This window comes from Camelus dromedarius, chromosome 25 (assembly GCF_036321535.1).
Source record: "Camelus dromedarius isolate mCamDro1 chromosome 25, mCamDro1.pat, whole genome shotgun sequence".
NCBI classification, from domain to species: domain Eukaryota; kingdom Metazoa; phylum Chordata; class Mammalia; order Artiodactyla; family Camelidae; genus Camelus; species Camelus dromedarius.
In genome coordinates, this window is record NC_087460.1 from 10143041 (window position 1) to 10157877 (window position 14837).

Here is a 14837-nt window from a genome sequence, read left to right on the forward strand (position 1 = left end):
ATAAGGCATTTGATCTGCCAAGACATTGCCTCTCACACAACAGTTTATATCCTCAGTTTTAACACAGACGCATTTCACTCTTGGCTCACAAATTGCTGATATGACCAGGAAGGGTTGCAGCCTGACAGCAGGAGGTGGAGGACTTGTTAAGAACCACTGATCTGGTGTTGAGTAACTCCATGCCCAGGCTTAATCAGGGACTTTCTAAGCTAAAGAGGAAAGGGTGGCCTCTTAAATGCTAAAACAGACATGACATAATTTACTTAAGTTAAAAAAGAATTTTTTTGAAGTACTGCTTTTCTTTGTGTTCTGAATATGTAGAAAAGATGGCATTGTAGGACAATTTCCATCTTTCTGTGTGATGTCTGTATCAATTTAAAGTAAGTGTAATGGAAAACTTAATGAAACAAATCTTACCCTTCCTGGTGGAAAGAGGATACTTTGATGTCTGATTTTTAATTCACATTTTTCTATGGAACCTCCCCACCCCTGATGATTTATTGATCTTCAGAATTTAAGAGCTCAGCTGAGAGAGAAAGTTCTCTAAGGACAGGAGCCTGTAGCCACATGTATATTTTAATGGCGGACCTCGTGCATGCTAAGCGTGGGCTCTGCCACTGAGCTGTACCCTCCCCCAGCCACATTTATATCTAACCTATTACTTTTGACAAAGGACTTTTACCCTATTAGCACTGTTCCTTGGGACTCTACCTGGCAAACATTCTTCTAGCATATTTTGAAGAGTAATGGAACCTAGTTCTTGAGAGCCCTTCATCTACCTTTGTGCTATTAAGTGCTTGTTTAAATATAGCCAAGACTACTAGTTTTTTTTACTGGAAATTATGGGGTTTGGAAATTATTGAAGTGAGAGTTAGCAAGGTTCTGCTCTATTTAACCCAAGTTTTCCCTACTACAGCTTAAAGGCCATTAGTTCTTCTGTCTTTTTGACTGATGAGAATAATTGATTCCTGTCTTCTTTTTACCTTATTTATGTATGTATTTTTGTCCATTAAGCCTTCCCTTTTAAAGTGATGTTTTTAAGAAATGCCATATAGACAATATGTAATCAGAAGTTCCTGGTTATACTAATGTGAAAAGGTGAGTAACCTTATTTCTGGGTCATTAAACCAATTGGTGGAATTGGAATTAGACAAACAGGTCTCTCTCTAACTTCAGCATGTCTATCAGATTGGAATAAAATGCTTTCATTCCCCTACTTACCCAATAATTACTCGAGTCTGTTCTTTATAGAATTTTAGGGCAGGATGTATCACTTGAAACCATGAAGCTCGATTTCATCATTTTATAGATGGTCCAGGATGGTTAAGTGCTTTCCAGCCCCAGGTTTTCTCACTTGCCTGTAACGCCATCTTACCTGTCAGGTCTTAGTGGAAAGCTTAAATGTTAAATGTCACCACTTTAAAGAGACCTTTTCTGCCTCTCCTCCCTGGGAAGGCTTTTTGTCTTTCCCCTGTCACTGAACCCTCTCAATTTTCTTCCCAGTACTTACTATATGAGTCATGATATGTGGTGTACTTACTTACTCATTTTCCACCTTTTCTGTGATATTGTCAGATTCATGAAGGCAAGGTTGGTGATACAGCCAGGGGATCACCAGGTGCCTGGTACCCAGCAAGGTGCCTATGGCTGTGTAGGTACTTGATACGAGAGCTGGGCCAGAACTTTATCTTCTCTCTTTTCTTCTTTAGTTACACACACACACACACACACACACACACATCCCTGATGTAAACCAGCAACAGTGTTTACCTAAAATTCTTGGTCATGTGACAGCCATGAGGCTTTTGCAAATACGGTGTCATCCTCAGTCCATGCAGGAGTTCTTACCTTAGTGTTCAGTGCGCGGGACCGCTACGATCACGCAGAAATCATTAGCTGGAGCTGGAAAGTGGAGTAGTCACCATTTTCCTCCCAAAACAGAATGTAGCTTTTGAAAATGGAAAAAAAAAAAAAAAAAAGTCATGGTAAACTAAAGAACCGACTTTCAAAACAGTATGTAGACATGCTCCTGTACTAAGATGAAGTTAGTAATTCTGGAAACTGTTGCAATAAGAAACTGTGCTGAGCGTGGTTTGCGACTGTAGTGCAATTTAGGATCACCTGTGGAGTTTTTGAAAACCACTGATGCCCTGGCTCTAGTCCTGGACCCATTGGATTAGAAACTACTCCAGTGGTGGATCCCAGGAGTGCATATGTTTAAAAATTGCCACTCATCATTCTATTGTGTCCCAGAGTTCAGAACAAAATAGAAGAAGCATTTTGGTCCTGGATAACCCGATTTGTGTTCATTGTGTTGAGTAGGTCCTTCTGAAAAATCAGGAAGCCAGTAACTACAGTGAGTGCAAGAGTATACATGATGCTGAAGTTTTAAAATTGAGGATAGTTTGGAGATAATCGTTGATAGTGTTACTTTAGGCTGCAGTCTGTGTAACTGGTTACAGAACAGTTCTGAAAATGGTTCTGACTTACTTTAAATGCGGTCCATCTACAGGGTAGTTTTGTTGCATTGATTACATTTCCTGGAAATATGCCAATTATGCCTTCCTGTAGGTTTGTCCCCTCTCTCTGCCTATTCACCATATGGATTCCTTCCCCTGTTTTAATTCGGGGTTCAGGGCTTGTCTCTTTCAGGAAGCTTTCTATAAACAGTGCCTCCATTCTCCTTAAGCATACGATGTGTCAAACTGATCCTGGATCACCTTTGTCAATCGCCGTGTCTTATGCACATACTTTCATGAGTTGCCAGTTAGTCACAATGTCCACCTTAATAGCTGCTCAGCAACTTTTTAGTATGGGTTGCAAGGACCCAGAGACATATGGCCCCAGCTGATAGATGTCCAGTAAATATTTGTTGACTAAATGAATAGCCAGGCCTGCTCATTCCAGGCAAGCATTTTTGACAAGGGCAAGTTTAAAGAAAATGTGGGGGGAGGTTGTTGGCAGTTTGTTCCAGTGAAATAAAAATGAAATAGTTTTTTTTTCTTTTTTCTTGTGGCTGATTTCCTTTCACAGGTTTCTTTACCAACTGGCTAGTGTCCAACTTTGTCAGAGCTGAAACATCAGACAGTTAGAGAAGAGCTTCTCAGTTGATAAATATTTGATTTACAAGGTATTGAGAGGTTTGAAGAAAGAGAAGGGAGTTTGCCCAATGGGAGCTGTGTTTAATATGGGGAGGAAGACCCCCGATAACCAGGTCTGCTTTCCTTTCCCGTGGCCAGTGGGTACCTCACTTTATCACCCTTGTTGCACTGCAGATTGTTCTGGGCTGAGCAGACAACTAAACAAAACGGGGAGGACTGCGATGCTCCTGACTCCACAGCAGAACTACCGCTGAAGGGGATATTCTTAGATTTTTCCTTTCTTCTTTTCTATAACCTGTGATAAATATTGTATGTCTCAGCAGCATAGGGAAAAAAATGATTGATCCTTTCTCAGCGATATAGGTATGTGGCTGTATGTGTTATATGCAGAATGAATGATTGGGAGAGAATGGGAGAGAAGAGCAAAGAGAGAAACGAAGCCACTATGTACAGAATTGCCAATAGCAATCTATCAAAGGAATGTCAGGAGCGCCAGAACAGAGAGTGAATTTTATCTCTAATTTAATCTTGTGTTGCTTTTTCTATTGTCAAAGTTTTGTTTTCTTTTAAAGTTTTACTTCTCACTACCCACCTCCCCCCATCCCCAATTTCAAAGAAATTGGAACCATTTGGGGGAGGGGAACTGATTGAATTAAGTGCTTAAGAAATTAATGTGCTGCCTTTTCTATATGCTGTGAATCTTACATACGAAGATAATTATACAGATCCGGCACTGCATTTAAAAGCCTTGCATGTTAAATAATTTTTATTTTCCCATCAGAATAGTGCCGACCATTCATTCTCAATGGCAATAATATTGCCCCTAATGGAGCAAAAATTGGTTTGGCCATATCTCACCTCTTACTATTGAAATTTTCTCTGCTGAGTGTATTATTTTGGGGGATACTTAACCAGGTAATTTTATGAGACCTGTGCTTTGTTGGAAACTTGGTTTTAAGACTAACCGCTGAGTAGCTAAGAGTTTGAGTTGGCTTGCACGTGTAAATCCAAATTCTTCATAGTGGTGAGGGTACAGCTCAAATGGTAGAGCGCATGCTTGGCATGCACGAGGTCTTGGGTTCAATCCCCAGTTCCTCCTCCAAATAGAAATAAATAAATAAATCTAATTACCTCCCCCTCATAAAATAAACAACCAAATTCTTCATAGATGGCTTCTCAATTTATTCTTCTCAAACTGTTGGAGAGAGCAGGAGTGTGGATGGAAGATGTTTACTGCAATTTTGGGCAATGTGCTACCCTTTGATTATGAATACTATCTCACTTTTGAAGAGTTGGTAGCTAATATACTAGGGTCAGTTTATTCAAGCAGTGGGGATGGGTTTACAGTTTTCACCAGGACGTTTATGATTTCCGCCCCCTCCCCAGCTCCCCGTAGTGTGCCCATAACTCAGTACTCCGTTACAACTCTCAGAGTTGTCCGCACTGAGCCTCCAGCGATTCGTCAATTACAGTTCACGTTTTCCTACCTGCCGCGGGTTCCCGTAGACCTTTCCGCTTGTGTGTCTGCTCTGGGAATCTGTGTGTGACTCCCTCTGTTCACCCATCTGACTTTCCCATCTTGGGGCAGCGGTTTGCTCTGTGTCCTCTTCTCTCTAATGGAGCCAAGAAGAATTGTTGGTTTTTCAGTTTGTGTAGCTTTTTTACATTTTGCTAGGATGGAGTGGTGACTTCCAATCTCCTTACAAATGGAACTGGAAACTGGAAGTCAGTACTTCATTGTAAAGAGTCTTTTGTTCACGAGTGTTATATGTCTTTATCCGGTCTTCTCATCTGAATAGTACTCTCTGAGAGAGAAGTCATATAGAGCTATAAAACATTAGAGGAAGAGGAAAGGTATTTCAACAAGCCCAAATTCACTTTTCCTTCATTCGTTCATTAATCATTCGACAAATTTGTGTGTATGTGTGTGTGTACCTATCATATGGCAAGCACTGTGCTAGAAATTTGGGAGGTACAAATATAAAGTAATCATCAATTAATCATGTTTTTAGAGAACTTAAGTCCAGTAACAGGAATGACATATAACCCATGCTTTATAATTTCCTCAAAAAAACCCCCATGATTTTTAATGGCTGCATTTTGTGTGAACATACTATCATTTATCCAGTTTTTCTCTTATCATTGGACTTTTAAATTTCTTACTATAAACAAGGCTGTACTAAGGAATATCCTTACACATAAAAAGCAATTTATAAATTGCTATTTCTAGTATAAATTTATGGATGTGGAATTACCAGGCTTAAAAATATAAATTCTCTAAAATATCTTAACTTTAATACTCTTTTTACATTACTCTCCAGCAAAGTGTTACCAATATGTACTTTTGGAGCAAAAAAATAAATAAAAGTAGCTTTGTGTGAATGTGACTATCTCATTATTATTGTGGAAAAGTCTTAATTTAATTTTAATAAAAAGATTTAAAAATATATACTTAAAGCCCAGACTGATTGCAGCAGTTTCTGCTTTTTAAAGGAGATGGCATATTTCAAAATAATGAGAAAGCAAATATCTAAGCCATTCCGTTCTTTTCAGAAAAACTCGTGGAGTTGACCGGAGGTCATGGCAGAAAGTTTCAAACTCTCTGTCAGTTCAGTTTTTCCATGCTGAAGATGGGACACAGAATAGAGATTTATTATTTAGAGGAAAATATCAGTGACCCAGGATGCCTGAGTTAAGTAGGGAGTGAAAAACTACAGGAAAACATGAGGACAGTTGAGTTTTGATGTAGGTGGGAGATTCAGGGCAGGGGTGGAGGTGTGGGCGGGGCTGAGTCCCAGGGCAGGGATTCAAAAAATAAAGCAGGCAGGGCCGCCTTTAAAATAAGTAAGGCTTATTTCAGATGTACAATGAAGGTGTTAAATAAAAACAAAAATTTAAAAATTTAAAAAATAAAATAAGTAGGGCTTAGAAAAATCGTGACTCGCAACCTTTCCGTCACCATAAACCTTTGGTAAATCTGTTCTTTATGTGAAAATTAAGGAAAGAGGCTATGGTCCATGTTTGTGGCATTCGTTTACCAAAAAGGGACAGCATTATGAAATAACAAGCTGCTCCGTCCGTGCATTGCTCTCATTCAGCCAAAGTGAAATAAGATTTGTAAAGAATTATAAGGGCTTCTGAAGAATTCCAAAGGCATTAGGAAGGATTTCGGCTTTCCCCTGCGAAGGCTAAATTGGGTTATATGTCATTGATGTTTAAAGTTGGATTTTTTTTAAATTAGTGATGAGGCTGAACAGTTTTTCATATGGGTTTTAATTCTTTTTGGCTGTTTAATCTTTCTTCTGTGAATTGTCTACTCAGATCCTATGCCACTGGCATTCACAGCTCACAGGAAACTTCTGTAACTGGGCAACATGGGACTAAGACAAAGCAAACTTTCTCATGTCAAGACCAGAGTAGGCTTTATAGTGATGAATAATACTCGTCAATAGTACTGCTCGAGATATTCTTTCTTGAGGACGAGGACTAATAAATGTGTATACCCTTGTGGGTCACCAACAATTATTTGTTGAATGTGTAAGAAGGCTACTTTGCAGGGAGAGGATAGAGTGCACACTGAGCATGCCCGAGATCCAGGGTTCAATCCCCAGGACCTCCACTGAAAATAAATAAACAAACAAACCAACCTAATTACCTCCCCCTCAAAAAAAAAAATTAAAGAAAAAAAGAAGGCTACTTGGACTCGGCTGAATGCCTCTTGCCAGAGGAAGGCTGGGAATAATATCCCACTCCTGTTCCAACAGCAACAAGAAATTCCTTCTCTACCAACTTCCGCCCAAAACATTCTCTCTTAATTTCAAATTGGTCATGAGGGTTCAGAGATAAAACGAACATCTTCTCGGCAGGTTGAGCTATAATGTGCATTTTTCTAGAGAGCAGGAGTGGAGGAAGAAGCCCTGCCAGTACATTAAGACAATGCTTGGGGCGGTGGGGAATGGCACACTAAAGTTTGGACAGCCCAGATTATGGAGATCATCAAACTCTACCCAGGAGCGCCCGATTTTGGAGCGGAATGCCAGATGGCTTTGTTGGTCTCTTTTTTCCATGTTAATGAGGGGTTCAGTTTCCAGTGAAGTACACTTCGCACACAAGAAAGAAATCCAAAGGTGACTTTGTTTTGCTTCCGATTTGAACACTATCAGAACATCCATGGGGAAAAAAAAAAAGTCAATCTCAAAAGGGCTTATCATCATAATAGCAATATTTTAAAAGTGATAAAACTTCAAAAGTAGATGGGATTTTATTTGTTTTCCTGCTGGGATAGATAGAGTCCCACAGGGTCTTCCTTTGGGAATCCTTGTCAGAGGATGAAAAGAACAAAGGTTATGAAGACAGTGCCAGCTCCTATTCCCTTTTAAAAAACAAAACAAAACAAAAACAAAAAATAAACCAAACCAAGTTACCTCTTCCAGTAGTTTGCCCTGTGGCTGTAATAAAATTTTACTTTATACCGGCTGTTATTTGATCACTGTGAAAAGATAATGGATTCATTTGAAAAAACCTATCTAATCAGCACATTTTGTTAATTTTCTGCCTACATGGGAGGTGGCTGAGGGAGAATAAGATTGAGATCAAAATCCCTTTGGGCCCAGATCATTGATAAATTGATTGTGATGCTATTCAAACCCTTAAGCCGCAGAGCAGGAAACCTGGGGACAAGATGATGAGGTTTACTTAAATAAACGGAGGTCTTGGAATTGCAGTGGCATTGCGCATAGCTAGAACTCATTCACAGGAGCAGACTACAGCGGGGCAGGCTGATTCCAACTGTCTTGCCGTCTCTAAGGAAATCCTGACCCTGTGTGCCCTAGGTTTGTGAGAGCTGAACTAATCTTGCCTCTACTAGATGGGGGCAGATTTAAAAGTGCCAGTTGCACCCGAAAACAATAAAATGGATTTCTTTCATCAACTCAACCCTAAAGGAACTGAGAGGCAGATTCAGAGTTCACGGGTAACCCTGATACAGGCTGGGCTACGAGAATGCTGTGGGGTTTTGTCTCCCCACAGATCAATTAAAGACTGTGGTTTGGAATTTTCTTCTTACAGATAACTCTGACCATCTTCTCTGTATTAGAGTCTTCAATTCATAAATGACAGAAAACCCAATTCAAAGTGGCTTAAGCAGAAAAAACAAACAAACAAAACCTTGGCTTGGGAACGACAAAATGTTAGGCTAGAACTGACTTCAGATTGCCTCCATGCAGGGGCTAAAATGATGCCAGCAGGACCAATTCTCCCATCATCTCTTCATTCTACCTTCTTTATTGGCTTCATTCACAGTTCTGTTTGGAAGCAAGTGGGAAACTTGCAGCTCCAACCCAGCATCCTCCAAGGTTCACGTCTCACAGAGAAATAGAACTCCATTCACTAAATAGTCCAGACACAAGTTGGGACTGACTCTCATCGGCCCAGAGGTCACAGGCTCACCCCTCATTGAATCACTGTGGCCGGAGGAGGACGGGATTGTCCTCTCACGCAGTCTGAGTCACATGCTCATCCCTGGGGCGGGGTGGTGGTGTCAACTACACCTGGATACCATGAAGGGGCAGCGGATACGGCATGGCCGAAAGACTGTGAAGTCCACTACACAGTTCTGTCAGCTTACTGAAAGATCACGAAGCCCAGCTCCCTCCAAAGACTGGAAACACAGATTTAATTGGAATAGCAATTAGCAAGCTGAGTTTTTCATTGAAAGATCCAGTGTCTCATGCCTAATGGAAGCAATTGGAAGGCAATCACCTTTTCTTGCCAGCCTCTTGGAAAATAGAAATTTCACCTCTAAGAGATGGGCTGCTGATCTCAAAAGAAATGAATGTCTGGGACTCTTTTGTTTGTTTGTTTGGAAAAAAGCATGAAAATTGAGGGCCTGGTATCAGCTTCCTGGGATGTTGTCTACTGGGGAGAGATATCCAGGTTTCAGAATCAGAGTTGGGTCTAAGATAAATGTGATACTACCATGAAGATAGTTTCAGACACAAGGGACACCATTCACCTGGTACCAATATTAGTTAACAATTGGAGTTTCTTAAGGCCTTTCCTTGGTCTTCTTTGTGTGATACACACTCTCTGAGGGACAGCATCCCCTTCCAGGACTTCAAATCCATCTGTAGGTCAGTGCTGCTCACATCTTTCTCCAGATGAGATTCGTTTCCTAGACCCAAACTATAATTCAGTTCCTCCTGGCATCTCAAACCCGTTCTATTTAATATTGAACTCATGATCTCTAGTCTTGTTTTGCTTACTGTAATCTCTGCCTCCAAACCCATCCTTCCTTGCCCTGCTTTGTGGTACTGGAGCCGGATTCTGCAGACACCTTCTTTGCCTGCCGCTGCAGGATAGACTCTGCCAATAGAGGGCGCTAGAGGGCTGGCACTGAAAGGCTGGAGTAGTAATCAGTGCAAAGAGGTGAACCCCAGGGAGAGGGAGGGGGGCAAGAAAGTGGAGGCTGTGTGCTGGAGAGGGATTGTAATAATGAGTCACAGACTCTTACCTGGGAAAGGAGGGAGGAGAGGAAAAAGAGGTTATGAGGCAGTTAAAAGAAGTAGGATTCAGGGTCACCATATGCTGCGGTCCAGGTGGACGACAGCCTCTACACGTATGCAGAGCATGGCCTGCACCGCTGTTTGCCAAGGCCCTGGAGTGCGCCACGGCACACAGTGGGACCAAAGAAAGACTGGAGGGAGGTTCTAGACATGAGCAAATCTGGTCTTGCTCTCCCACTTTTCAAAATCATCATGAAGCTCTCCGAGACTGATCCAGTTGAAGAAAGTAGGCAGATACACTCAGCTCCACTGAAGCCTTCCCACTGACTCTGAAGACCATGGAGAAGGCAAATTTCGACCTAAACTATTATTATCCAGCATCACAAATCTCAGGCATCCTTTAATGCATTTGACTTTATGTTTGAAGCCAAGACAGAGAAAGCCAAGTGCTTTAGTTCCAGGAATTGTATAACCAAGCAATGAAGTATCAGACACATTTTGCAAACTACATGAAGAGCCTCTTATCCCCCTTCTCCTTCCTTTGCCTCCATGTCTCCCCGCTCCCACCCTCTTGAGAATCACTGACCTCAACGTATAAATGTCCAATAGGGGAGTTTCAGGTATCTGCCAGAAGCCACCTGGTTAGAAAGCTTAGACTTGAAGCATTTTTACTCCTAAAATCATACTAGTAACTGACTGCTGACTGCCTGCTGGTAACTATAACCTGTCGGAGTTCACAGGCTCTCGCATCTTACTAGGATGCATGAATCACACACAGCTCACGTTTCTTAGTAGGGACCCACCCTGTGGCAATATTTTTTTTCAAAATGACAGTTTTCAGGAAGGTATAGGATCTTAGTTAAGCGAAAAAATAAATAGTCATAATAATAGTTATTTTTCACTATAGGACCATAAACGGGGCTGTAATGAATGAATCTGCAGAGTTAGGAACACTGCTGATGGCACTAGCTGTTTGGAGCTCTTTATTAACTTGTCATCCATCAGCAGATCTCAGACCCATTAGGGGCAACAAGCGGTGTGGTCTTAATTCCTTTATCTGTTTTCTTCTTTTTTTTTTTTTTTAAACTACTCATCCAGATCTCTCAAGGGTGAGCTGCCCCTTATTAATCTACCTACGCAATATAAAATTCAGAGCCAATAACGCCCCATCCAATAGAGAAGGGCTTTTAAAGGATAACTGGAAAGTGAAACACAAGGGTTCCTAGTCACTGCAGAGAAGGAAGGAAGACTTTTTCATGAGCATCTGAACTGCAGTGAAGTACAAATAATCATCTCTGAACTTTATTATTTCTGTAGTGCGTTCTCGGAGCCTACCCCACCTTTCCCAGGAGGAAAGAGGTTACTGCTTGTAGTAAATCAGATGTGTATGTAAAAAGGGATGCACAACAAAGGGGGAAATAAGGGAGAGAAAACTCAAGAAAGTAGCTGTAAGAATTCCTGAGTCAGGAAGAGGTGGGGGAAATTTTAGGGGCCAAATGGAGACAAATTCAGTAAAAGGAAAAACCCAAATAAAGATGAAGTGGAGGCAAGGGCAGGTGCAGAGGCAGGACTGAAAAGGAGGGTTCAGATCAGATCTCTCACCGGCTGTGGTAAGTCCAACCAAAAGCAATCAATTTATCAAATTCTAACCTGGACTTCATTAGAAAATTCTTCTCTCCCTGGGGACAAATTCAACTTCTAATTTTTTTTTACCCACAGCAGCTGATTTCTGGGTGAGCAAGTTACAGGATAGGATTCCTTACTGTGGGGGAGGAAAGATCCCAGAGGAAGACTGTTCCCTACGGGTGAAGGTGGAAAGTGGAAACGTGTTCCTGCCTTTCTAAGGTCCAGGGATTCATTCCTTTTTCTTTCATGTCACACTTCTCGGGCATTTCCTAGATTTTAGGCAAAAACACACTTGTGAGCCAGACGGACAACTTTGTTCCTTTTCATGATCCTTACTTTCTTGCTAAAGAGAAAGACAATAGACACAAAGTAATCAAGATAATATCAGGTAATAATATGTGCCATGAAGAGATCCCAGCAGAATGGTGGGGTAGGAGTGGTACCCATTACCTTGCATGGAGTGAATTATTAAACACTTTTACCTCTCCTCCCTCCCTCCCTCATGCTGTCCTTTTCTTCCTCCTTTTCATTCTTCACACATTTTGTTAAGCCTGAATTATGTGTCGGGCATATCTGATTCCTATTTTTATACTCCCTCACCCTCACCCAAGATAAAAGTCCAGGGTTTTGCACCTGACAGGCTCTCTGAAAGTTGTTTGAAAGATTGAGCTGTTCACAGACTTAGATTCTAGTAAGTGAAGGCCAGAAGAGATCAAAAGACAGGAAAGACAAAAATTAAGCATAATTAACACAGAAACAGGTTAAAATTAGATGACAGTGAGCCTTATTGGCACAAATCGTGACTATATCAATATGGCATTTGGAATAGCAGGACGGCATCATTTATCTCACTTTTGTGTCTCATCTGTCTTATGAATTTGGAGGAGGCAAGGCATTTTGCCAAATTTAGGAGCAGTTCAAATTTGACGTATTAAAAGTTTCTACGGAAACTGGTGTATGTCTGTATTTGAACTCTGACTGCTGGCAAGATAAAAATTTCCTAGTTAGAAGAAAATCAGTTCTTAGGACCATGAGAGAGGGAGGGAGGGAGAAAGAGAGAAACCCAATGTGCAGAGTTAATTGTAAAGAATCAGAAACAGATGGACTGACCTCTTGTTAAGAAGTGGAAGGGAAAACAAAGGGAAAACGGTTATGGACAGAATGCAATTTGGAGGTCGTGCCTTTGGTCACAGAGCCTTCGTACATTGGGTGACGAACAAGTTTAGGCCGATTTCCCCCGGTAATGAAGCTTTGGATGACAGAAGCCAAACATTTTTCCTCTTTATTCTCCTGGTAATTCTCATTTATCTTTTTCAAGCAGTGGTGAAAACAGAGGAAGACGCCTGCGTGCAGGTGCTGGACCGCTCCTCCCATCTTGTAAGTAAACGTTATAATAGGATTTACCTGACTTAGCTGTCCAGTAGAGTGAAGGCACCCAGAATTCATTCAGATTCCTACCCCTGCTCACAAAGGCTCTGTAGGCTTGTAGAAAAGATCAGCTTTAAGCAGAAAAAGTCACAGCCCCACTGACACTTTTGCTAAGTGCAGGTTTGCCATAGCATATAAACCAATCCAAAATCCAAGTTAGAAATTTGTGGGTGTCTTAGGGTGACGTGGTTGACATGGGCAAATGTTGCAATTCGTATGATCTTGCATTTCAACACTCCTGCATAAATTCCTTCAACCTAAGGTGTATAAACACACGTTCATGAAAGAACCCACATGACTCTTTCTTTTTAGGAGATGACATAAAATATTTATGTCCCTCTGTCCTTCTAAAACAATTACGTTCCCCAAGGAAGAAAAATATAAGTCCTAAATGTGATTAAAAATTTACCTTGCTACAAATAACTGGCAATTAACTCATTCATTTCCACATTTCTTCGTTCTCTGTTACAGCTGGGGTGTATTGTAAAGGAACTATCGCTTTTGAACCTTTCAGACTGGAAATCCACCATATCAATGGTGGCAGGCAAGTCAAAATACAATGTAGATCCCGTATCAACCAGAATGTCAAATGATCTCATTAGCGTTTCAGGTCTATATGTGGGTGCATTTCAACTGCTCCGCTTTTCCTGCTTGAAAGTTTAGCAAAGATTAAGTCATTTACCAGCGACAGTTGGCAGAGGCAGCTGAGTGGAAGCTTTGATGAAATGTGTCAATCATTTCCCAGCAACTCTGCCTTTGACAGTCGGCTATCAGGAGTAACCGCTGTCACTGGGCTCTGCCTCTGTGGCTGGAATTCTTTTGACAGAATATTCCTTCTCTGCATTTTGCCTTTAACTTGTTTGTTTTACTTTTACTATTTTTTTCCATTACAATTAACTTTCGGAACATCATTCTTCTTTTTGAAAAAAATTTGGAGGGAGTAATGAATTGAAGGGATGAGCTTTAGAATCTGCATGTAGACATAGTACATAGATAGTTCATAATTAAACACTGAACGTCACGTACTATCCTGTGTATATAACATTTTGCTCCCAGTTTTTACCTAGAATTAACTGCCTACTCTTACTTAGCTTAACTCCAAGAGTCAAATGTTGTTTCTGCTCTTGCCCCTCTCAAGCCTGAAGCAAATTCAATGTCTGGTGCTGGTTCACAGCATAAACTCAAAACATCTGCGTGTGACATATTTATGTAGAGCAGAGAAATCTTGGCCTTCCAAGGTCTCAGTAACAGATCACTCCATGAACTATTCCAACTATTTCAGATACTGAGCGTCCGAAGTATTGCTGCTTCTCTCTCTCGGAGGAATTGGTAGTGATCAGATCCTAACAAAATTTGCAGTCTCTGAACACGTGTACACAACTATCGCATAAGATGATAAGCAAATTTAACACCTAGAAAAATGGGTTTGAAGCAATGACCATCTGTTAGTAAAACAGTGGTTTTACCCAATCTTTATTTTTCTCGAACTAAAAGAAGCTACTTTAACTTTATTTTAACATTAAAAAAATCAGCACAATGTCCATGGCTTCTGTTTGAAAGTGCCTCATGAAATTCTTAGCCAGAAAACACAATTTTTTTTCTTTAAATTTAAAAAAATTTTTTTTATTTTTTTAACTTTTTTTATTGATTTATAATCATTTTACAATGTTGTGTCAAATTTCAGAAAACACAATTTTTAGTTAATAACTCAGTAATAAGTAAATAGACTGAACTTTTATAATGAAACATATTAGCCTGGGCATTATTACTATAAACCAGAAGCGGAGGGCCCTCTAATTCAAAACTATCCTCTCAAATTAGCTTGTGTGTGGTTTAAAAATGGAATATTCATTTTTGGATTTTACACGTTGATGTAAGACTTTGGTGAAAAGGCACGTGTTAAGGAAACTGAACCAAACAGTGGAAGCATTGTTAAATATTTTCTAAATATAAGGGAACTTTATCTGGGGTTAATTTTTAAAGGAGAGTATTTTACTTAAAAAAAAATGGACAGTTGTGTTTTGAGATCTTGAAAACTTTTAGTAGGTGAATTATCAAGCGGCACTGATTTGAGGGAGAAAAAAGCCATGTCAACAGATAATTACAATAAAATGTGCTATTATAAGGATTTGTGCCAAGTCTTCTGAGAACTCCTCCCCGTCCATATGGCAGTGACAGA

General features: G+C 40.4%; 1 long non-coding RNA gene across 1 annotated transcript in view; it reads left to right on the plus strand.

Moving 5' to 3' along the window:
- The window catches only part of LOC116150344 (uncharacterized), a 28854-nt gene extending 15606 nt beyond the window's left edge, over positions 1-13248 (plus strand). Inside the window, exons 2-3 of the long non-coding RNA XR_004134052.2 lie at positions 12552-12607; positions 13130-13248. This is a non-coding gene — a long non-coding RNA (uncharacterized LOC116150344). The remainder of the gene's footprint in view (positions 1-12551; positions 12608-13129) is intronic.
- Positions 13249-14837: the final 1589 nt, after the last annotated feature.